This window comes from Diadema setosum, chromosome 3, assembly GCF_964275005.1.
Source record: "Diadema setosum chromosome 3, eeDiaSeto1, whole genome shotgun sequence".
NCBI classification, from domain to species: domain Eukaryota; kingdom Metazoa; phylum Echinodermata; class Echinoidea; order Diadematoida; family Diadematidae; genus Diadema; species Diadema setosum.
In genome coordinates this window covers 16,207,280-16,233,345 of record NC_092687.1, presented here as the reverse complement: position 1 = coordinate 16,233,345, position 26,066 = coordinate 16,207,280, and the positions used below count along the sequence as shown (strand labels likewise).

General features: G+C 38.5%; 1 protein-coding gene across 2 annotated transcripts in view; it reads right to left on the bottom strand.

The window, feature by feature from the left end:
* LOC140226221 (uncharacterized) overlaps positions 1 to 22,982 on the bottom strand; it is a 41,944-nt gene extending 18,962 nt beyond the window's left edge. For both annotated transcript variants that reach the window (XM_072306708.1, XM_072306709.1), the window contains exon 1: positions 22,866 to 22,982. The gene's annotated coding sequence lies outside the window, so the exon portion shown is untranslated. The remainder of the gene's footprint in view (positions 1 to 22,865) is intronic.
* Positions 22,983 to 26,066: the final 3,084 nt, after the last annotated feature.

The following is a 26,066-nucleotide window of genomic DNA, read 5'->3' as shown; positions in this document are numbered from 1 at the left end:
CACTACATCGTGCCCACATTAAGGCAATGTACTCACTTTTCATGTACAATTCATCACTAATCGTGCTGAAAGTTCGTGTGTATATGTTGCTAAAAGCATATTTCTGATGCACCGGCGTTGCTCTATACCCATCGCATCGTGACAGTTTGTGAAAAAGATCTACAAAACGAACGGGATGAAAGGCGATCAGATTTTCCTATTCATTCAGAGGTTATGATCGCAACAAGCAACAGGTTGTCAGCAAATTTCTTTCTCTCACTGCTCTCTTTTCTTTCTTTCTTTCTTTCTGTCTGTCTTATTAGACCGCCTGCTTTGACGTTTTTCATCGTAGATTATAACAGATGAGCCCCAAAGACCACTTGTAGGCGGTTGAGTGTCAATTCAAATCGCTTTGTGGCGTGTCTTGTTATTGGCTGTTCTGATGAGGCGTGTAATGGCCATCGTACGTTTCTGGGCTGGGCTCGTAATAGTGTTGAGAATGATAAAGCGGGTAAACTGTGTGAGATATACCTTAAACGGAGTTTACGCGCCTGATATTGTCATATTTTCTGCCTTCTCCATTTCCATCCTTCTCACAACCCCACATCTCTCTCTCTCTCTCTCTCTCTCTCTCTCCCTCCTCCTCTCTTTCTCAAATTCTCCTAATATTGAAACAGTATCTGCTTTCCTGAACAAAATGTTAATGAACTTGATCTGGAACGAGCTATTCCGAAAGTTTGATGAACTTTTTGTTCTTTCCCCAAGCGTTCACAGTGCCTATAAGATCTCGCCCAACATGTGTGAAACTCGACAGCAGTAGTCAATAGCATGGGACTGCATGCACTGCAGGGTAACCGACATTTATATTTTGTCTGCAAGCAAAGGAAAGAGAATCATGTATATGAGTGCGAGCGGAGGTTATTGTGTTGGACCCTCGCTGAAGCTCTGAGCTAGCGACGGGTTCACCAGGGTTGCGGCGTTCAGTCCTTAGAGGAAGCCCGAAGCCCGTGAATGGCACCAGGAATAGACCAACTGTTAACTGGTTGTTTTTATTTCCAGGCGCTAACCTTTCGACTTCAAGAAAAGTGATAGACAGGATACACACACACGCACACACACACATAATATTTGGCTAAAGTTAACGCGGAATATGGAGTACATTATCTTGTAACTCCACGGGCATTGCGCACCAATGTGCATCAGTAGATTTTTGTTATGTCATGTATGTCGGTTAAGTACTGTCATCAACTTGTTATGAACAGCATCTCAGTGGCATCTTCAGGCCATGATCAATGGAGGGGTTAGTAGCTAGACCAGTTGCAGGACCTCCCTATTAGTGTATTCAAATTAATCGATTTGGGAGTCCTACGGATATACCAGTTCTCAGTCATTGCTATGTCGTGCAAGCCTTCGGCAAAAATTGTGTGTGTGTGTGTGTGTGTTGATTGTTTAAGATTCAAGTTTTGTTGTAAATACGCACAAAGTTTGAACATGTTCGTAACACGATCTTGCTCTTCGTTCGATGGCAGGGCTTCTTCATGAGTTAGAAGCTTTTATCTCATTCATATCAAAACAACTAATGCACTATAAAGAAACCTAAAGAAAGAAAGTACTATAGGCCTATAACAGGCCTTCATTGCAGGAAATGAACCCTGAACTTCGCCCATAAATGCTACACGTCAAAACACATCCGCTGAACTAGACAGAGATGTACCACCCATCTTTGTCAGTCGCCATATGATTGCATTCGTAACACCGAAGTTAAGCAGAGTTTGGTACACTATAGGTACAAGTGTATTTGAATCTGATACAGTGGTACACTGAGGCTCAGTGGTTAAAACTTCGGACTCCTAACGTCTCTAGGATTCAGGTTCGAGACCGATGGGAAAAGCCATGGTTGTCCCAAGGCAGGGCAATAAATCTTTGTCTGGCCACTCGAGTGTAAATGCCGAAAAAGGCTGCCAGTCCTGCGAATGAGACACTTTTCCTATTTGATTTGTTTTCTACTGGTATCATGTCATTGTATGTGACATTGAACTGTTGGAAAAGAACACAGTGTCCCACAGTGTGAAACAATGTGAAACACAGTGTGAGCACATTGTGAATATTGTGAAATCTCTTCACATTCTTAAATTCGAGCATTTTAACATTGCGAACACAGTGTGAATCATCCATTCAAAGTGTGAAACAGAACATTGCTATGTGAACACTCAGTGAAAATCCACACCACAGTGTGAAATCATCTTCACACACTGAAATTCGAGAGTTTTCATTTAGCAATGTGAGCACATCATGGACACACTACGGGACACTGCGTTCTTAAAGGGATCGTATAGTTTTGGTCGAGACCTAATTTCAGGTGTCTAACATTTTTTGTGAGATAATGAGAAACTTCTTATGAAATATGAAAGAGCATGTAATTCCATGAGGAATTCAACGTTTATTTGATGAAAATTGGTTTTGAAATGGCTGAGATATCCAAAACAGAGCGATTCCAGTAAGTGTTGGACCCACACTCTATGACGATCGCTTTGTTTTAGTTTGTTTTTGGATGTTTTAGTCATTCTAAATCCGATTTTCATCGAATAAACTTTTAATTTCTCTTAAAATGGTATGCTCTGTACTATATAAGTGTTTTCTTGGTATCTTGCAAAAAGTTAAAAGCCCAATTCTCATCTCCACCAATACTGTACCATCCCTTTAATCCGGCGGGGGTATTCGAACTCACCCTCCACAGCAAAAGGAGGTGTCATGTTGGTGTTCCAATCTGCAACACTGTATGTATGCGATGTATTTGCCTATAATATATCTGTTAGTGGTGGGTGGGATGGCCATCGAGGGACTTATTCAACGCACTTATTCAACAGGTATAGCGCAGACACTTGGGGATGGGGTGCGGAATAGCACCCATTACCTAACCTCATCAAACCCGTGTAAAATGATAATGGAAAAAAAAAAATATTTGACCTCTGAACAGAACCGGCACATCGGCTTATCTCGAATAAAAGTATTATTTTTTCTACCCCATGGCTACCTTGATTTTATTATAGACAGCCTTCAAAATACCAACTCAACTACGTCGGGATAATCCGATAAAGTACTGCGCGGATCCAAACCTTTTGTCTAACTCAGTGTGGAACCAGATATTATTGTTCTTTGTAGAGGCATACTTTGGCCTTTTCGTTTGGTGGGAAAAAATAATAAGACAGCACAAATTTCCCACGTCACACTGAAGGGACTCTGAACATGTATAGTACGTCAGGGAGACTGGCGGACTGATATGTGATACTATCGCTACTATAATGTATAAATGAATAATCTCTTCATTTGATCAACTTCTATACAACACCAAATTATGTGAATGCAATATATGCTTATAAATATATGTATTATATACATATATGTTTCATATTTTCTTCAGGCTGTCGTTCCATCCAGCCATTGGCTTATAAACAACACCTCCATTTTGAATTACTCAAATCGATGGATCTTCACCATTCTGTCATCACACAGTATAGTGTGTGTAATTCTAGTTTTAATATGTTTGTATGTGTGTACCGGTGGTACACCTGGAAGTTTTTGTAACAACGGGGGAAAAAAACGACTGAATTTCATTTGCAATATGCTCAGTGCAGAATATATAAATGAATAAAATCTTAATCTTGCCGTTCTCGCTCGAATAATCTTCAATCCTATTCAAGCAAGTTATTAATATGTGACTTGATGTTGGATCAGAGTTTAGAGAACTGCTCAGGGATGGTGTCATAACTCAATGATCATACACAAATAGAGGGAGAGAGAGAAATAGAAAGAAAGAAAGATAGCAGGTGAGATAAGAGAGAATATAAATAGGAAGGAAAACTTTTTTTTTCCGTCACAGCAGGAGCTTTCAGCAGCTCTACACCAAGTTATTATAAGAGCGTGCGTGAACTCTTACGCAAACACAACAGTTACTCGGGTATATCACAGTGAGTCGGTACAATATAATATGTCGGATCATTTATCTCTCGCTGATGTGAACACCGTAGAGTTCAATGTACCATCGGTACTCGAAGAGTGGCGGATACAGGGAGGACCGGCGCACGCCCCCTTTACTTTATTTTATTTTGTTGTTGTTGAAACAAAAGAAATAAAAAGAAAAAAAAATTGGGAGGGGTGCATGTGCCCCACTTTAATTTTGTAAACGCGCTCCCTCTTTACAGAATTCCTGGATCTGCCCCTGCTCGAATACGAAGAAAACAACTGCATCACAAAGAAGTAGAAACACATCAACATATTGCAATTTACGGGATAGACGTGTCTACCTGTTAACCCTTTCTGTCCCATTGAGTTAGACGTGCACAAAGTTGACACACATATACCTGCATGTGGACAGGAAGTCGGCCTGGTACGCGGAGGGTTAAAACAAGTTAACTCGACCAGCTACTACTTAAAGCCACTCACATCAGTACAAAGTTACATCACTTTGTCATGAATGAGCTGGGATTACTAACAAGTGAGGATTTCAACAAAAGTATTATTCCACCGTTAAGTAATGTTATGCCTCTATACACGACGATTATATAGAATCACGAGGAAATTTAGTGGAACCGCGGCTACCCCACTGTGACGGAATCATGATAATCTTATGTACAACGATCAATTCGCTGATGTCTCTACACTGGCACGGATAAACTAAGAAGATAGCCCCATTGACACACAGATTGCACTATCATTCTTAAGGAATAAGGATTAAGGAAAGGAAAGGAAGGGAAATAAAGGAAAGGAAATAAGGATTTGTCATTAAGTTACTGTTGTCAACAAACAAGTTCTGAATGAAATCCCGGAATGACGAGATTCGATATAACGACATTTCTCTGTTCGGTCACCAGCGGAAAGAATTCATTTCAAGATGTCTTTCATGTTTACCTCTCACTAGCCGTTGTTATTTATTTATGTCTTACTATAATTGGTATACAATCTTACCTGAATCTTTTGATTTCTATTTCATTGATCATTCATTCATGTACCTGTGATATAACAAATTCCCTGATTAGAAGAACAACATTTCTGTATCACTTAAAGATCTCTTCATGCCGATTTTCCTCCGTAATACAAAATGCTCGTGTGCTTTGAAACGACAGTGACACGTAGGTACCTAGGCATGTAAGTAGTAAAAAGAAGAAAGAAGAAGAAGGAGAAGAAGAAGAAGAAAGAAGAAGAAAGAAGAAGAAGAAGAAGAAGAAGAAGAAGAAGAAGAAGAAGAAGAAGAAGAAGAAGAAGAAGAGATACAGTAATTTGTCTATTACACACGTACGTATAACATGGACAACAACGACAACGCGAAACATTGCATGTTGGTGGATTAAGCCGCCGGAAACACCAACTCCATCGCTCCGGAACACGCATCTGATTGTAAAGTTACATTGGTTTTGGGCTACATGATAACAAGTTCGTCATTAGAAGGGTAATTCCCTATGCCACCACAGCGAGGACAGGCGGGCTCTACAGAGCTATATAGCTCTGCTTGAGATCAATGTTATTGGTGGAGGGTTAAATAATGATAGCCCAAATTTGCCAAGGTTAACATCCTAACATAAACATCACGGCCTAAATCATTCACCGCTTCAGAGAATCGAAAACAATGCAGGCTAGAGTTCGCATAATAACGCTCAAATCAAACTACAAACTTAATGTGTCCACTTTATTTTTGTTAAAGAGCTTGTTGATGTCGAATTTTTGCAACCGAAATTTCCCCTTGCAAAAACGATGATGTATCATTTGGGGGGGGGGGGGGGGAGGGGGGACAAATATAAATGGAGGATATCCAATCATCCAAGCATTCATTTGGATTACGATGTAGCAAGTCCATGGGAGTAGTCATTTTATTTGTATAATACCACAAAGAAAACGTGCTGTATTCCACTAAATTACTTTTCACTTTCACTTGAGAAGGCGATTGTAAGCTAGAAATATAAGCCTACATTTAGAAACTCACAAGTGCGGGTATTTCTTAAATGTAAAAACGAAACAAAAAAAAAAACACGCCGAAATTAAGCGTGTATAGCAGTTTGACAAGATAAGGGGCACGGGAGAAGAGGGGAGTCAGTGTGATTGGGAATGGAACGTGGCGCCTCTTTCTTTGATGTCGTTTTGGGCGTTACCCGTTTTTCTCCACATATAAATACACACACAGATACCACTGGCGTTGTACCCCTCCTAAGTCTGTGGGCTTGTATTTGGGTGGTGGTATTACCCCTTCAAACTGTTATGATTCATGCAACGGAATTCGGGCGCGCTCAAAAGGGGAAAGATCAACTTTTTTTTTCTGTATGGGGGACCGGCTGAGAAATTACGCAACATGGGGTGTTAAGCCGTATTAAAAGGTCACGATAAACTTTCAGCATTGTCTCCATTCACGGAGTATCCCCGCCCTTCCCACACACACGTACTAACAAATGGAAGTTCAAGGGGAGATAAAGTAAAGAATGGTAGAAAAAAAGGGGGGGCATATCCTTGGTTGAAGAGAGAATGCATGAATAGCTGTTCATTGAATAGTTCTTCAAACAGCTCAGTATAGAAGGCATTGACTCCAGGAAATAAAAGCAGTCTCATGCAGAAGTTTTACCTTGCGACTTGGACCTCCGACGAGTACGTGTGAAATGTCCACACTGGGACAAATTACCCTTGTCCCTTTCAAATGAATTGGAGTCTACTGCTGTTGACAATCCACGTGATTTTACTGCCGTACGGTCTCTGACCCATCACGATGTCAGACCCATCACGATGTCAGACCCATCATGATGTCATTCACCCTTTCTGTCCCAATGAGTCTAATGTGCACTAATTTCACACATAAACCTATGGAGAATTATTATGATGTGGCAAGCAGAGGGTTAAAAAAAAAACGCTACAAATTGCTGCCGACTCGAACAGTCCTACAACTATAATCACACTAAAAACAAACTATTCGATCGTATTTCAATAATCTATGTGCTCTACCAGTGTACGTACGTACCAGTGTATGATGTACACACACACACACACACGCGCGCGCGCGCACACACACACACACACACACACACACACACATTTAAAGTCCGTTGGGATATCATACATGACACAAATCAAACTTCTGATTTCCAATGAAAGGGATGAATAGCATTTTAGCTTCATTATAGCTATGTAATAGTATTGCCTGATTATTGCAACAACAACAAATTAAATGGCAATGACCGCATTTCGTTTATTTCATTCCAAAGATGACATTAATAGCGAATGTTCTTGGTCAGATCAACGTGAATCCAAACTAGTATAAGACAATTACTTTATCCTCACATCTTATTTGCATACAGCGTGATTGCAATAAAAATATTCACCATGTCGTAAACACGAAGAAACTTATTGAAATTTCAGGAACTATATCTTAATTCAAGTTCGTGTCATCAGACACTTTGGACAGTTTCGTTTTGCTTAATAATTACTGGTGTCTATTTGTCAGTCAACCTAAACATCGAGGGGTATTCCACTTTCGACAAAAGGATGATGAATTATGTCTCATCATTAAATGTCTTTGATGGTTTGCATACGAAAGCGAAAAGACGGCAGCCAGGCATGTTAAAAAAGACACTCGACCTCCCACCACTATAAAACCAAACCATTAATGATCTGCTTATATCTGTACACAAGTGACAGCTGGCCGAGTACGATGGATACTTCCTCTGAAAGCTGAAGGGTGCATATTGCTTTGTATTGATTGAGCTTCTGGCATGCAGCCTATTTGGAGAACACTAATTCTACACGGTGATAGAGACAGACGAGTCCATAAGGAAAACTAATCCACGTTCCGAACCAACATGGAAAATTACGCAGTATACATAATAACTAACCCATCTTAGATCAACAGTATTTACGGTTAAATGATTTGAAATTATGGATATTGCCGGAGACTACAACAGTCGACAAGGGCTATTGCTATAATAATTCGTTGTTTGAAAAGAGTTTACAAGATTCGGTCCATACATACAAGGCAGATTATTACTGCAGCGTCTATATGCCACCACAATATTACCTATTCAGTCTACATAGGTCCCCCTTTTTAAGACAGACGACTGGAAAGCTGAATTTTCATGAATTGCAGCAAATCATAACAGTACATGTACCGACTATGTACTATACAATCATGTATCAACAATATCAGTATTTGTCGATTCAAACGTGTAACATTCAATCTAAAAAGATACGTCGAAGTGCCTTTTTCCGCGAGTAGAATACATGTTAGTCCTCCCTGCGATTATGAAATGGGGGGGGGGGACCTAAAGGTTGTGTTCTGGTCTGTAAGTAACCTGACATTCTGTGATATAGATGATAATTATAGTGTTGTATATCAATGTAATGTAACACAGTATCAGCTAAGTATGTTATCATCATGCATGCGGCAATATGCGCGCGGCCGGCGAGGGCAGAGAGCGTACACGGAAGACTGTGAATGTTCTATCCCAAATCAGAATCCTAAATCTGAAGAGTTCGAAAAGAACAGTGTCATGGAATGTGCTCTTTGAAAACATTCCTTGCAAACATGAAAACACGTAATGATAACAACGCTATTCCGCTGGCCCATTATAGAGGTTACACGTACGTGATGGGAAAACGAAAGCTAGATTCACGTTGGTGATCAGGGAAGTGTTTTGACCAAAGGTATTGCATCCTCAGAGAGTTTTGTTTTTATTCGCTGTTATTTTGAAACAGAATTTTCTATTCATGCTAGTTGTGTTATTTAGTAAAACGACAACTTCTACCCCACTTTTCTAGCTTGCTTGTGCGAAGTCTTTCGGCGATTATCTAACGTGGTAATAAAACACATCAATATATGAATGAAAGACGCAGTTTACCACTACCATACTACTATTGCGGCTTTTGCAGAATAGATGACCACAATAACATTCTTTTTCTCGAAGTATATATTCATAATGTACTTATACAATAACTTGGAAGTAGGATATAGCTGAGAATAGATACAAGAGTTTTCAACTCATTTTGTGCATAATATCGAAACCGACGCAAGAGTAATAATCATTGATAATTTCGGAGACACAGGACGATGCGAGTTCGTGACAGACCGTTCAAAGATAAAGAGTTAAAAAGGGGGATGGGTGGGTGAGTGACACAGATGATTGGAAAAGGCTAACATCCGGTCACGTGGTATTGCATCATCGGTGCGGTCATGATTTCAATGTAATGTGGTAGATGTATATACAGTGTTTATCTGGTCTACCTCATTATTATCATTCAACATTATACCTCTAGGTAAAACTAATTCAATTTTCAAATTTGGCGTATAGAACATTACTTTTGTTATACTTGGAATGCTTGCCGTAAACATTGACAAGCGTATGTGAGTTGCTTCGGGTGTGGTTATTTTTCTTGCTGATGGCCACATATCTATTGTGATGAGTTTTCGGGAAGTATTTGGGAAGAGCTATTTAGGGTTGAGTCATTCGCTTATAAAAAAAAAAAAAAAAAAAAAAAAAAATCCCTTCTTTGTGTCCTATGATAATGCATCATTCTGATGTTTGTTTCAGTCTAGCCATGCATGTAAAAACATATTTGGGATGGCTATAATTTTGAGTAACTTTTGTCAAATTTTGCAAATAAAGGAGAAAATTATGCAACATTTTTTTTTTCGGTCACACAGCGTGTCATTGACGCTCGAGGGAGGGTAAAATTTCTTTATTCACTATATATTATCCTATTCCAAAGAGGGGCAGCAAGGTGCATCAAAACATTATTTCTGTCTTTGCTGAAGCCTTCTGGGACTCACGAATACCATCCTGGGGACCGCTGAATAGTTTTATAATCTCACATTTATTAGGTATCCCCTCAAATAAGGTAGGGAAAGAAAGAGACAGTGAAATAATTAATGGGTTTTAATCAGACTGGCAGACAGACGACAGACCCCCATTGCATGGTTGGGTTCTATTGAAAGACGTGTATACCGGTAACCTTCCGATCGTGTCCTCGATACCTGGAGACCCGCCGAACTGCACCAACGCTTTTTCAAAACCCACCTGGTCTGGAGTAAACAGATCGAAAGCGAGAAGAAAGATGCGGTTATCGTCTGACCTCAACCGGAGGTTAAACCGCTTAAGACCAAAATGGCGGCCAGTCGCAAGAGTTGAAAGAGAGAAGTGGAGAACTCATCCTTTCCTTGATATTTCTATATCCAAGGGGCATTCCAGACAATTCATATTTCATATCATGTACAGTAGGACTATGCATGAATCGATATCGCCATGTATGGATTTGTGGAATTCATTGTGGTCCTTGAGCAGAGAAACCAGTACAGTAGCCCTATTCACTCTGAAACCCAAAACATACCACACTGCGTAAGGATAATGACACAATAAGGCTCATACATTTCCTGAATGTAGCAGTATAATTCCATTATAGAAATGATACCACCTGCTAAACAAGTTCATCCGTGTAGAATTTATGTATGCTTTTGTCTTTTGTTCTGCTTCGCGCTGAGCGTCCAATCATGGACTCTCATGTGAAGCTGTAACACGCCATTTTCCTTCAGTGCGATTTGTTATAAATTTTGAAAAGATTCGTATCCCTCATCCTAACCACTATAAACTTCGAAACTCTGTGCCTCGCATACCTCGGTAACCAATATCATCATAGACGTTCAAATGAAGAAGTCTAAAAACAATATGGAGGTCTCCTTTAAAGTGTTCGACTTACGCCCAATTGAAGTTCGCGATTAAAAACGATCTTACTATACCATCTTCATCTGTAGGCCTACTTACTTCGCAATATGTTACGGGAACTATACGTAAGACACATTCCTTTTTTTTTTCTAGACGCATTGTATGCTATTGTCTAAAATACCATACATAGGTAGATAATCTTAACAAAATAGTTTGGATAAGCAGCTTGAAAACTGCCGTTGGGGCTTGATTGGAGGCTATGTGCTGTGACTGAGCCTGATATACTGGTACACAGGTAAGTGTTGTAACCACAGGCAGGGGTTCCTGGCTTTGTCTATTCCCACCTCGATCCCTGGTCGAACTACGCAACAATATAATACAATGTATACTTCGCAGTTTGTAATGGGTGTCCGTTCTTCCTGTTTCGCCGACTGAATCTGGTTGTGTTTCCAATCATAACAATAAGAGTGTCGACTCAAACACCAATCCAACTACACTTTAAGCAATCATTTAAAGGGACTGTACAGTATTAGTTGAGGTAGGGATTCATGTTTTGAACATTCCAAAGTGAGATAATGAAAAGCCTCTTATGAAATATGAAAGAGCATATAATTCTAAGAAGGATTCAACGTTTATTTGATGAAAATTGGTTTTCAAATGGCTGAGATATCAAAAAAAAAAGTGCTAATAATAAAAGGCGACATGCCCCAACTTTATTAGTATCTCTTTGTTTAACCTTGTTTTTGGATATCTCGGCCATTTCAAAACCGATTTTCATCGAATAAACTTTTGATACCCCTTAGAACTGTATGCTCTTTGACATCTCATAGAGTGGTTTCTGAATATCTCACAAAATGTTAAAAGCTAAATCTTCACCCCGACCAGAACTGTACACACCCTTTAACCCTTTGAGTGACGATTGACGCAGAAAACTCCATAGGCCTATACGTCACTGTATACCTTGTCGTAGGTCCATGACCTTGTACACACTGTTCAATTAAAATCTATGACACACGTGGGAAAGGGTTAATACCGCCTTCTCTCAATATTGCCAATACACATTAAGATACACATTAAGAAATCAAGAGTGCTTGATTGTGTGTTTAAATGAACAAACAAAAACTTATATGGCATTTGAGGGATTAGGCCTATACGTATATGTGTGCGTATAGGATGTGTTTGTGTGGTATGTGTTTGTATGTGAGTGTGCGTGTGTGTGAACGGGTGATGATGATTACGTGAGGTCACGTGGATCGTGGCTGTAGATCGCAAAACGCTACCTTCGAACATTAATTTTGCCCACACGAGGATTGGAGATAAGCATTTTCATATTAATTTATCAAAAATGAAAACACGAGCTACACAAACAGGACAATGACCGTTCGAAGAACACGAGACTACCTCCCCCCCCCCAAAAAAAAAGTGTTATGAAAATAAAGTAAATCATGAATACAAATTTGCCCCGTATACTAGTATACCTGAACTAGTAATCGAATACAACCTCAAACGAACACGCAAATTGTTCGGTTTAATGACAAGTTAATGATTTCATCATCTCACAACTTTAAATGTCAGTCAACCATAGGCCTACTCTGTTTCAGGAACTTTACACGATGTGTGCAACGCTATACTGTTGTCCGAGCCAATCGGGACTCAAAGCACGCAAAAGGTTCTTGATATTGTCGCCAATTTGAGATCGTCTCCGTAGTATCCTCGCTGATAGATTATACAAGAAAAAAATTTGATACCGTTTTCTCTGATTGTCATCACTCCACCTAAATGATGTTACATAATAAGATTGGAAGCAGTGGTATAGTCGGCCTATCTGCACTGTGTGACGCGCAACTTGCATTTTCTTCACCAAGTCGAGGAAATCATTATCTGTGGCTTCTATAGTGCCTTGTATATTTCTTGTTCTATTACACTTGCAAGCGTTTCATATACAATGGAAATGAAAACCCCACTTTCATTTTAACCAGTCGTTCCCTGCTGAAAAGAACACAGTTTTTTAAAGCGTGTTCACAGTGTGTTCACATTAAAGTCGACTATGAAAACGCTCGAATCTAACCGTGTGAAGAGGATTTCACACTGTGCTCACAATGTGTTCACACACAGTGTTTCACATAGTGTTTCACACTGTGGGACACTGTGTTCTTTCGAACAGCGTTGTTGTTAATATTGTATACATTACTTTGAGTCCGTTGCAGGATGTTCCAAAGCCTTTAGTTTAAATTGCTTAAGTTGTAACTGATCCTCGTATTGGAAAAAACATTCAGATGAAAATAGCGCCTGCTTGTCTACAACTTGGCAAAAGATATACGCAGTGAGAAGAATCAAAGGTGAAAATTTCCAGATGACAATAAAGATAACTTCGGCAGCAAAAATTCCTCAACTAGTCCCAGACTACAGTCTTGATGGTTTGTAATAAATCAACAGTCCAGCTTATACAGTATCCAGATACAATATTCAATATATATACAATATTCAGTGCAGATATCGAGTCCATAGAAAACTTATCAAAAATCGGAGTTAACGGGTTAACACTACCGTCTTGTTCGTCGCGACGAAACGCCTTAACGATACAGGCATCTTATCATTATCAAGGCAACGTTTCTTACCTAATTCGAACGTTTTTCCTCGGAACACAAACCGGTCAGTTTTCAGTACAAACAAGCCCCACCTTCGACAAACATCGAGGATAACTCGCATGGGGTATATGACCAGCGGAGTGGACAAGGTCACACTTTCATCTTTGGTGATACTTCTTACCCCTTGTCGAGTATTGTACATCCTACGAGGTCAGTTTGTCCTGCACGCAGTAGGATGAGGTCACGGTCATAGCAGTTCGTGTGCAGGGCTACATGCACCGTTTGACCGGTTGTATTCCTTTGTTTTATATTTCCTGTATTCCAATATCTATGAGCGTGCCAAACTGGCTTGTACTTTTTGGCACCTCTATCCGATAGTCTCATTCCAGTCTGATTGAGAGAAAACAAATAATACAAACATGCACATAAAATGACTCTGTATGCAGTACATTTAATACAAGAGATCTAAAGCATGCTTCAAATGAGACTATGCGGCGCCTTTCCACACTAAAAACGTCCTCCTGTTCTAGGATGTTACCATTCGTCCCATTGGTATCAAAGGGGATTTCCCGCCCTCCCTCCTTCTTGTCGAAACACAGTATCAGTGTGAGGACTTTTCATCCCTGTCCCTGTGTGTGTGCGTGCGTGCGTATGAATCATTACATAAATGAAAACTGAAAATGAATCATTACATAAATGAAAAAAAAAAATAAATTGCTTGACAGAAACCCGATGTCATAGATGATTCTAGAAGATCTTTATGAGTTATGTAAGATGTTTGTGCTGTAATGTAAAATGATAATGTAAGTTCCATATATTTTTGGAAATCATCTTATTATGATAATCTTGTGGAATACATGAACAATGCTTTCATTACATGTTTAATTCCCATGATACGGTCCGGTTTGTGATTGGCATTCGTACCTTGGTGTGTAAGCTACGTGGAATTGAAATGCATTGGAGGAAAAAAAAGGGAAAAATAAAGGGGTAATAATGTAGCGGGCTTTCCCCTGAAGTTTCCGTGTTCTCTGGGAACAATTGGCGTGTATAATGCTCACCACTTCCAGACCGCCCCTCCTTCCTTGTTTAAATCAAAACAAATACATCGAACACATTTTTGTTCCTTTTTCAAACTCGTTCTTCCTCGAAATTTGAAAACACGTAGACCCTATACGTGAACCGTGGGAAACAATTCATACCCAGTGAGTCAGACTACTTACTAGCGTAAGGGGACTTTTGATGTGTAGGCCTAATGCTCTGCAATCGAATGCGTGTGTGTTCCACAATGAAGTTGAAAACAACTATCTGTTGTCCCCGTAAAGTGAGACTGAAACAGAGACACGACTCTAGCTGATACCATATATTCTTACAGGGGTGATTTGAGTTACACTCTGAACTTGAAATTAAAGCGAACACTCAAGCGTTCTTCTAAAGGGTCGCGGTGCACTATCGCATATAGAATGTTCAATCGTGACAGGTTGACAAGACCGCATCGGAAGCGAAGTGAACAGTATGTTTAAATATATAGGCCCTACGAAAGATAACAGGTAATCTGTGACCATATCCCTGAATATTATATGAACACGACGTTGTCAATGACACAATTATATTGCGTGATGAGATATATGTATGTACATGTATGTATAGACAGATGGATAGAGAATGTATTATAATATATATAGAGAGAGATAGAGATATAGAGATGCATAGATTAACAGATATGTATGTACATATATGTATAGAAAGATATATATATATATATATATATATATATATATATATATATATATATGGATAGATATGTATCACAATATATAGAGAGATAGAGATAGATGGACAGATATGACGAGAGATAGAGATAAATAGATAAATAAACAAATAGATAGATAGACACAGAGTGAGATATAGGTAGATAAATGGATAGAGAAAGAGAGAGATATATATATTTATAGAGGGAGATTGAGAGAGAGAGAATGAATACATAATAATATATTGAAAGAAACAACAGACACTTAAGATTGCTTAAACCGGTAGCTCGATAATACGCTCATCACCACTTAAGGATTATTTGTGTAGTACGTGCAGATATCCATATACACGGTCTGCTGGAGTTAAAGTGCACGCATTACAATGTTATTATAACTCGTTTGCTCTTTGGGCAAGCTGGCATCATTATTACGTCATTTATGTCATTAACTATTATGCGTGTAGTTGCGACTAATGTCACACTCTTTTGAAAAAAAAATGCAATGCTTTCCATGCTATAGCTTTCCTCTTGCACGATTTCAATGAAAACTGGTTCCATTATTTTTAATTTCACTCTTTTTCACTGAAGCCAACTTTACTATATTGAGATTACCCATCGCACATAAATCGGACATAAGCATTTTGATGGAAATGTTTACTGAATTTTATGTTAAAGTCAGCCACCTTAAATGATATTCTTTTACTTCATTATTTCTGGATTTTATTCTGTAAGTTCTGGCAACGTAGTGGGTAGATGATCTTATTCTCTTTTACTAACAAAGTGGTTTTTTTTTTTCCCCATGACAACGTTAGTTATTTGGCTTCTTATCATTGCCCGTGCTCAAGGATGTAACAATACTGTACAGAATATTTTACTGTAAACAAGCTGAGCAAACACGGTTGCTATGGTTACAATGTTTCTTGGCACACCTTCTTGCATGTCAATCCTATATACAAATACGATTAGAAGGAAGCGACGGATAACAACTATGTTTGCTAATGTATTGTCATGTATGGAAAAAATGATCAGCCTCGCAATGTATCCGTATGTATATTATGTCTGAATCTACATGTATACACGCAGACAAAGCCCGGAATATTATAATAGAGATGAAAGAAACTTACTGCAAAATGCGTATAGGCTTTGGCTCCAGACGTTACAATTGTATGTGTGTTCTGTTGATAATGTCCACATGAATCATGTCGACAATATTTATAAAAACCCTCTTTACCACGGCTGAATCGAATACCAGAAGGGTGCGGTGAAAATAACAACAACAACAACAACAACAACAACAACAACAACAACAACAACAACAACAACAACAACAACAACAGCAACAACAACAACAACAACAACAACAACAAAACAAAACAAAACAAAACAAAACAGCTAGCTTCATATCTTGGACACCTTGGACGCTGTTTATGAAGTATTGATATATTTTGTCTCAGTATTGATATTTTGTATTACCCCTCCTCTTTATGTATCTTTATCTATCGTTTTTGTATCTTCGAATTGTTCTGTTTATACCAACTGTTGTGCTCTCACGGCCTCTCTGAAAAAACAGCCTCTCGGCTGATAGAAGAACAAACAAACAAAAACACACAAACAAACCTGCCTCCCATTAGGTAAGATGTCCCGCGCATGTGTGAATCAATTTGTTTTGCCTATGATAGCCTCGTCGTATTATAGGATTAGTTATTTTTGTTGCTTTTTTTTTGTCTTTCAAACTAAAGCGTTTTAGCTCTTTGGACATTTGAAAATGCGCCCACTTTGTGGGAGGAGTCAGCATTGTTGTTGTTGTTGTTTTTCCTAAGCTAACAGCAGCGATTTGACAAATAATGCGTTGTATACCTTACATTTTTTTCTTCTTTAAGATACAATAGCATACCTTTCCTCATGCATGTATAAGGTTATAACCACACCTGGTTTCAGGTTGACATGAGAAATATAATAATCACCAGCCTGTCGTGGTGTTGTTTATTGTTGGTTTCTTTGTTTGCTTTGCGTTCATTTCTTTAGGAATTCTTTCGAAACTTTCGTTTTCTCCTCTAACCGGTCAGGCACCGCACATGACAAATAGATGATGATTGTGATGATGATGATAATAGAGGTAGTATGGTATATGTATAGAAGCATAGTAGTAGTATAGGTGGTAGAAATAGAAGCAGCAGCAGTAGTAGAAGTAGAAATAGAAGCAGCAGTAGCACTGTATGGCGATCAAGATATAAACAAATTTCTAGGAGTTGTCCTATCTCTATATCCTTTCTCTGCACTGGAAAGAACCTGCAGTGTCCCACAGTGTGAACAAATTGTGACCACACTGTGAAATCTCTTCACACTGTTAACTTCGAGCGTTTTAACGTCGTGAACACATTATGAATCATCAATATATTCAAGCAGAACATCACTATGAGAACATTGTAAAAAAAAAAAACCTTCCCACTGTGTGAAGTCATCTTTACACTGTTAAACTTGACCGTACTCACATTAATAGCCGACTATTTGAACACATTGTGAACACACTGTGGGGCACTGTGTTCTTTCCAGTAGGGTTCGTTTCCACCCAGATGAAAATTCCACTTAAAATCCAACGTTTGCCATAAATATGCTGCATAATCCACAGGAAAGTGTGGACAGCACAGAGTTTGAAAATGGAAGTTTTTTTTAATCAATTGCTTAAAAAATAATTTATCAAGCTGAAGGAGGTATTGATGACAATCATAATTATAGAACGGATTGTCTTGACGCACGAAAGATTTGATGCCAATACTCATTTTCTGATGAAACAAAAAGCAAAATAAAAACAGTTATTCACGGTTTCGATGTCAGAAAGTTGTTATTGCACTACACATAAGTTAATGAGTCCGATTCACAACCATACTTATATTTTCTTTGGGAACATCGATATTATTTCCTTATCGAAAATAGAAATACGCTGGTTTATGTTGGAGCCCACTGATTCAAAACAAATCATTCATCCAACACGTTTTTGGAGCAAACCAGGAAGAAACAAAACCAACAACATCGGCACCCCCCCTCCCCCACGACATAAAGATTATGAAAGGCTAAGGCCATACTTTTACAAGTAAGACGCCCATTATATACCACACTTGCCAAGACGTGAATGACCATTATTAAAACTATGCACAAATAGTGATTTTTGTTTACACCAATGAAGAACTGAATTATCTATTTTCTTTGGCTAATTGGGATATACACGAAATCCTGTATCTGCGTCTGATGTTTGAACATGGATATGGAATCGCTGTAGAAATCACACAAGCATTAGAATCGACCATACAATGTTGATTTTATGGTGGGGGAGGGATTGGGGAGGAATAGCATGCTTATCCAGAATTGGGGAACTTAAAGGAAATGCACTAAAGCATTTTTTTTTTTTTCGCCACATAACAAGATTCCAGAAGAGAAATTAGTGAGAAATTAGAGGAAAAATTTGACGAGTATCAAGAAAGTCAGAACTTCTTCAGTGTCCGTCGGTCAACGCACTTCCTGTGTCTCTGACGTCGTAACATGTGACGTCACAAGCGTGAGATTCCTTCGTTCGTTGTGTGCTTGTGACGTCACTTACTGCAAGTCCTGGATTTCTTTAGATCTTTCCTAAAAATTATGACAAGTGTCATATATAAACATGTTATTATACTTACATATTCCCCGCTATCGAGAGGAATTTCATTAATTATTTCGTATCAGAAAAGAGCTTTTTTTCACATTCCTATACAATCGTCATAATGTATGTTGTGCATTGATTATAAAATGATATAGTGCGAATTTTGTCGCAAACAACGTCAGTGTATCGTAACTGAGAATGTATGCCTATATATCATGGTAGGCAATGAGGAATGTGTTATTTTGTTTCGTTCTTGTTGTTGTTTTGGTAACAGCGCGCAGTTTCATTTAGTTCAACCAGCAATGGATTGTTGATTAATCTCTTATGCGAACATTTTGAAAAGAAAGCAAGTTCTCTTTTGAAGTATGAGCGCCTTAGCTCTTTGTGTGGTTGTGTTAACCCTCTGTGTGTCACATTAATCATATCTGTCGATAGGTTTGTGTGTAATTTTGTGCACATTGGATTCATTGGTATAAAACGGATTTAAGTACCGACCAACACAGAAAACCCACCTGTCTAAGTCCCTATCACCGAAATGGTTGAATAGTTTATCGAAAAGGTTGAAGAGTGTATCGAAATGACGTTTGAGGGAACACAACGGTAACATCACAATGATACCACTTGCAAAGCTAACTGTCATATCTCTATCACAGTTTTAGACAACAAACCTGACAATTCCGTGGCGATAGGAAATCCAACGGAAATTCTGAGTCAGCTGCGCAAGGACTTTTTATCATAATAGACATGATAGAGATTACATCATGTCTGCGTTGGTAATCGCCTCACGCCACACCACGCATTGTACAAAGAGATTGCTCACAAAAGAGCTTAGAATAAACATGAGATGGGAATGGTATATAAGGCAAGATGACAAAGGGACGGTCAAGTATACCGGAATGTCTGGTAAGAAGGAGAAGCGCAGTGTGAAAAGCAGCTATCTCTTTTATCTTGTTGTGCTGGATGACCCATTCGTACCAGTGAGTTGTTGGTACTACTTCCACCGCAACCACAGTCATCACGACTGCGATATTCTACCACATCCGCATCATCTTACCAGAAATTACTACTATAGTGTACTACTTCTACTACTACTACTACTACTACTACTGCTGCTGCTGCTGCTGCTGCTGCTGCTGCTGCTGCTGCTACTACTACTACTGCTACTAATACTATTCATACTTCCACCTAAACAACTACCGCCTCTACTACCACTATACCGTATGTCCCAAAAAATTACAACGGGACATTCCGCAATGATAACTTTAAAAATAGTTAATAAATCCCAATACAACTTCAGGATATGAAGCTATAACTCATTGCCCATATCTTACAGAAAAACCCATTCGATTTGCTTCAGTGGTCAAAGAGAAATTAGGAATGTTGTAGAGCATGTCAAGAATCTCTTCCCTCCAAGTTTTGTCTGTTGTGTTCACACACATGAGCATTCAAGTGCTAAACTTGGAAGAATCAGACCCTCTGTGACTGCTTAACCAAATTGAATGTTTTTTTTTTGTTGCAAAATAGAGCTAGGATGTTACATTTTAAGATCCTGAAGTAGCATGTAGACAATTTTATCATATTGGGTGTTATCAATGCGAAAATGTGATTGTATTTTTATTATTATTTTTTTTTTTTGGGGGGGGGACATACTGTACTATTACTACTACTACTACTACTACTACTACTACTACTACTACTACTACTACTACTACTACTACTACTACTACTACTACTACCTACTACTACCACCACCACTCCTCCCATAAACTATTACTCCTCCTATTATGCCTACAACTATATACTGCTACCACTATACTGCTACAACTATAATATACCTGTATTCTATCACTACAACTACCGCGTGGTGATTACCATGGTTAATGGTAATGCCACTTTATATTCATAATTCTGTCTTGCTTTATCCTAATACAGTATGCTACTGTACTACTGCAATGGTTTCAGCTAATCGAAAATGATATTGTCGGACCAGTATAATTAGATTTGAAGAGCTCGCACTGAGTTTTCCATTCATGAAGTTGTCCCTGTATCATTGAGGCCGGCATTTCGACGTGTATGATAAAATGAGAAAGCTGATGCACTTATAGTAAACTGCAATTATGTAACATACCGAAACACGCACACAGATGTTGTTGACTGTGAAGATCACTACAGGCGGTCGATACCACACAGCCACGGTAGCTTCACTATTAACCCCATTAGAACTAGTTCCTCAATAAGCCATACTCATCCAATGCGCGAGCATGTTAATTTGAATGGACGGGTTGAACCACATTTCTCAGTCCACGTATTGATTATGTCGAATAGACCAAACGGCCAAACGAGATCCCAAACCCCTTCACCTAAGACAATTAGCCAATTTTGTCTCTCATGCGCTCCATTCTATAAGCATGTAAATCTAATAATGCTATAGATGATCTAAATACTCTCATATTCTTGAAAAAAAAAAACATAACGGAAACTGTTAAGCTTCTTCTTTCATACTTCATTGCCAAAACTGATTAAAGTTACGTGCAATATTTGTTTTAAAAGCTCCTCATCGGCGCACAAATATGCAAACATAATATCTGCGTTCTGGCATAGACCCCCTGAAACATGCAGGATTATACTATACAGTGTGGATCTGAACAGTTCGGGTAACCGAACATGCTGATTTCCCAGGAGTTATAAAATTTCTGAATACCCGATATCTTGTTCGCATGACAGGACGTCGTATGATTTTAAGACGACTTTCCTCAGACGCATATAGACTGATGTATAACATCTCCCTACGTATTTTGAGAACTTTACGACAACGCCCCACCGGAAATGGATATATTTACACAAACAAAAGAAACAAACAAAATATCCGACCAAAATGACACTTACTCCGCCTGAGTATCTCCGGAGATTTCGGAAGAGATAAGAATTTGTATCTGTCACAGTCTGTTAATCACAGGAGCAGGCAGAAACTAGACACAAATAGTACACTTCCTTGCGCCTCAATGAATAAAAACGCTTGAAAAAATAGCTTGAGTTTAAAATCAAGAGTGAAGCCCCTCAAATTCATGTCTTTATTGACATGGACTCGCATTTAGTTACACTTGCTGGACGTCGTTGTGACACGTTTGCTAAACACTCACGCGTGTATACTTTCAAATATTGTGATACAATAATGCATACTTACTTGTTAAGACACATACAGTATAAAAATGTGATATAATGTGACACCATGTAGTATCATAACAATAAGTGCATATATATATATATATATATACATATATATATATATATATTATATAAAAATGTGAAATAATATGACACCATGTAGTATCATAACAATAAGTGCATATATATATATATATATATGTATATAATATGTACACACAAAAAAAATCAACATTATGTGCATATACATTGCATGTATTCAGCGTTAATGCCTTCAACTGGCATATACAAATAATCATAAGCCTACAGGAGATGTCGTGTTCTTTATTTCAAGGTATACACAATATACTCTTTGAACCAATTACCACGCATTCGTCTTAAAACGAATCGGAACGAATCGGAACGAATCTGAAATTATTTTAGTTTCCATATTGTCTCTTGTCTTACAGTTTGCGTCAAGCGGTCTTAATGATGTATCGATAATGATAACGAGTTACGCAATGTGACATGGTAATGACGCGTGCTATGAACTCTGGCATAATGAAGATGATTAATGGTCCAATGACAGTCGTCTATAAAATATGACTTCTGCCACACGTATACGTCAGACTTTCATCAAATCAAAGCGGTTGAAAAGGTCACGAACGATGATAAATACAGAGCAGCATTCATTATTAAGATGATACTATCAGAAATATTCCGAAAAATGAGGTTTATTAACTCAATTCTGCATTGGGACATCAGCGCGTCACAGAAAAAAAAAAAAAAAAAAAGAGGAAGAAGAACAGGTAAAAGTTTTCTCCTCAGGGATCGGCTGCCGTGCGAATTGAGCGCTCAATGGCTAACAGCTTTTCACACATTCGCATCCCACCGACTACTGGCCACGTATCTTTTACTAGACGGTTCAAGTAGGCGACGGTGCAGATTGAAAACAACATTCCGTTACAAAAAACGATAAACGTAACTTTCTTCTGCCACCATTGAAAACAAATTAAATTGATCAACACGGAAAAAAAAAAATCTCAAGAAAGTCTATCGAACAGTAAAGGAGTGACGGGGCTTACCGATTAGTTGCAAGAAAATGACGGCAGATAATATCTCGGCAAGAAAGTCAGTGTACTGGTAGTCCCGACTTGGTGGCGTTGATACCAACTTTGAAACGCACGGAATTGGGAAGTTATATTAAACGGGTGCTCGCGAGCTCTCCGCTACCGCCACGGATTGATACGCTAGGGTGAGTTCTTCGTCACCGCACTGCGCCAACCATCCGTATTCAGCGAAACCATAGAATAAAAAAAAAAAAAAGCTGCGTATTGTTATACCAACGTTTTTGCGCTCACCTAGTAGACGACAAAGTATAGTCTTTCCTCAGCCGTTTGTTTTGTGGACATCAGTCTGTTTTGAACGTGCTGTTGGATTCGTTAGATTTTTATTTTCCTTCAATCGAAGAAAAGGAAAAACTTAATGACATCTGAGCATTCAGATGTTATCAAACAGCAATTCCATGTGGGCTCAAAGTGACCGTGCGTAGTACTGATGCGCAGTGTGATAGATTAACAGAGTGGTCGCCCATGGACTCATTTGCGAGGTGACTATAGTAACTTTGAGAGCTATAGTTCTTTTTGTGTGGGGCGTGGCTTCTTTCAGAAAGTTCATTCATCCTGCGTTTTCCACACCCAAGACAGAAATTTGCACAAGACAGACAATATCTTCGACTCTTTCATTGTGGCACTAATTAGTGCAACAAAAGGTGGAATATCTGCCCTTTTTCATGACTGGGTAAGGCTGTGGGTGGGTGGAGATTATTGTTTTCTGTCTCTTTGAAAGCTGGAAGACTGTTGATTGATGATAAGTTGGTCCAGTTGTAGGCAGGGATTACATTCCATAACTTTTGCTTCTAATATTATAACTCTCCATTCATAACTGTTCGCTAAGTCAACATAGCCTGATCGATAGGAATTTCTTCTAAGAAAATACACAGATCAACAGTCAATTTAAATCAATATCTATTCAATGTACGTCTGTGAAACTTCAAACGGTAATTTTCGTCAGATAATATGACGAGCATACAATTAAAGTAACACAACAATAACAACAACACAGCTGGTGGATAGCCACTAAAATAATATTAACCAATGGAAACAAATAATGTAATATGAGAGAAAATTACATTCCACGAATATAAATAAAAACATACTATGCTCGGCATTATAGAACAAACACATTTTTTTTTTCTTTTTTACGATAAGATAGAAAGATGATGAAGACAATGGATCTATACTCGAACGGAAGCGCTTCGTACTCTTTTATCGTGTTTATTGTTGAGTGACAAAAACTCTTGCGAATATATCGGAATGTCGGTCTATCCTCAGAGTTTATTGTCTATGCTGAATTCAATAATGATAACTCACCTCGATTGCGAGTCAAAGAAGAGAATGCTCAGTACTACAAACATGTGTGGGCCCTATAACACACACACACACACACACACACACACACACGTATATTGCATATGTATATGTATATAAGTATGTATGTTTATATGTATATATATATATATATATATATATATATATATATACATATATATATATTATATATATATTATGTAACTTTATATTCATGTAGTGACATTCAGATACACAACACGAAAATAATTAATTAAAAACTATTAAACTGTAATTAATCAAGAAAGTTATTAACCCACTTTCTAACAGTATTTAGGTTAACAACATATATATATATATATATATATATGTATATATATATATATATATATCATTATATAGACGTAAGGCAGTAGTATTTAACGGGAGACGAAACTTCTTCTTCCTTTATTTCCTTTATTTTGTGTTCGAGCTTTTGGCCGTGTCGGCTTTCATCAGGATCTATACAAACAAAATGACAAAATAATGTGCCACTGTCAGCCACATTTACAGTGTATAACATTACTTAAATGTGTGTGAAATAACATCGCTACAAAGCAACATATCATGGCGTGTGCAATATAAAGAGCAACCGCATACACACATATCGGATATAATAATAATGTAATTATACAGAAAAGGTATACATACATTTTGCGGTGATCGAGAGGCCACTGTTAAATGATGGATTTTATGGCGTTGCGGCGAGTGTGTTGTTTAATGTTGATATCATTATGTAGATATATATATCTGATATGGAAAAGCATAAAATCGAGATGGTGGGAAGCAGAAAAGCAATAAAGATGAAGATGAAAGCGAAAAGTGATGAGGAGAAGAAGAAAGAGGAGTAGGGGATAAGCAGAAATGGGAGGGGGTGGGAGAGAAGAAAATCCAATATTATGAGAAGTCCCCTAATATGCATCATGAGTCAGCTGAAAGATCTCTCAATTCCTTGCCCCTTCATTCATTTGCTTTTGCATGCATCACGAGCCCAGGTTCATTCACAGACCTGTGACCGGAGAGCGGTGGGGATGGGGTGGAGAGAAAGTTACTTGTACATGCTGTGGAAGTTCCCCCCCCCCCCAAAAAAAAAAAAAAAAGGCCACGCATCGCTGACTTTACGCCATTCAACCAAAATTCATTAGGCTACGTCCAGCTCCCGCCCAGAAGAATAGAGCACACCCGGTCCCATTCATTAGACTCTATTGTGATGGCGATGACTTCAGTAAGGGGTGCAGGGGAGCCGCCTTCTGGGTAACAGAAACGGGCGAGGATAGACCGCATTGAACTGACCGAGGCTATAAAGCGTTACAATAGCGGTGCAATACTTCTACAGAATCAAATGTTCACCTTGTCGTCGATATCTTGTGGAATACAGGTCGTAACTTGGCGGTGAACTTCCACACTCTCATCATGCAGGTTGTTTAAGTATTGTCAAGAAGATAGAGTAATATCAGACAAGAACGGCTGCACCAGATGTTGCATGGAAAAGTTCACAGGAAAACAATTTAGGAGCTTGTGGCACCTGTGGAACGTCGAAGCTTCATGCAATTCCCTTCTGCAGTGAGAGCAGTGGAAACCACGTGTGGAAAAGATCTGATGGATGGTCATGATCAAGATGATGCCCAACTGAATACAAAAGATCACAGACTCACACTTGTTTGGTTGTTCGTTTGTTTCATTTTTTGATCCCTTAGCGATGCACACACTTTTTTTTCAAGGAGTGCACATCACTGTTTTAGAAATTATTATCACATGAACATTATAACTGTATTATTAATATCATAATATATTACTGTCATTGAAATATATCACTATTATAAAAATAGTGCACATCAC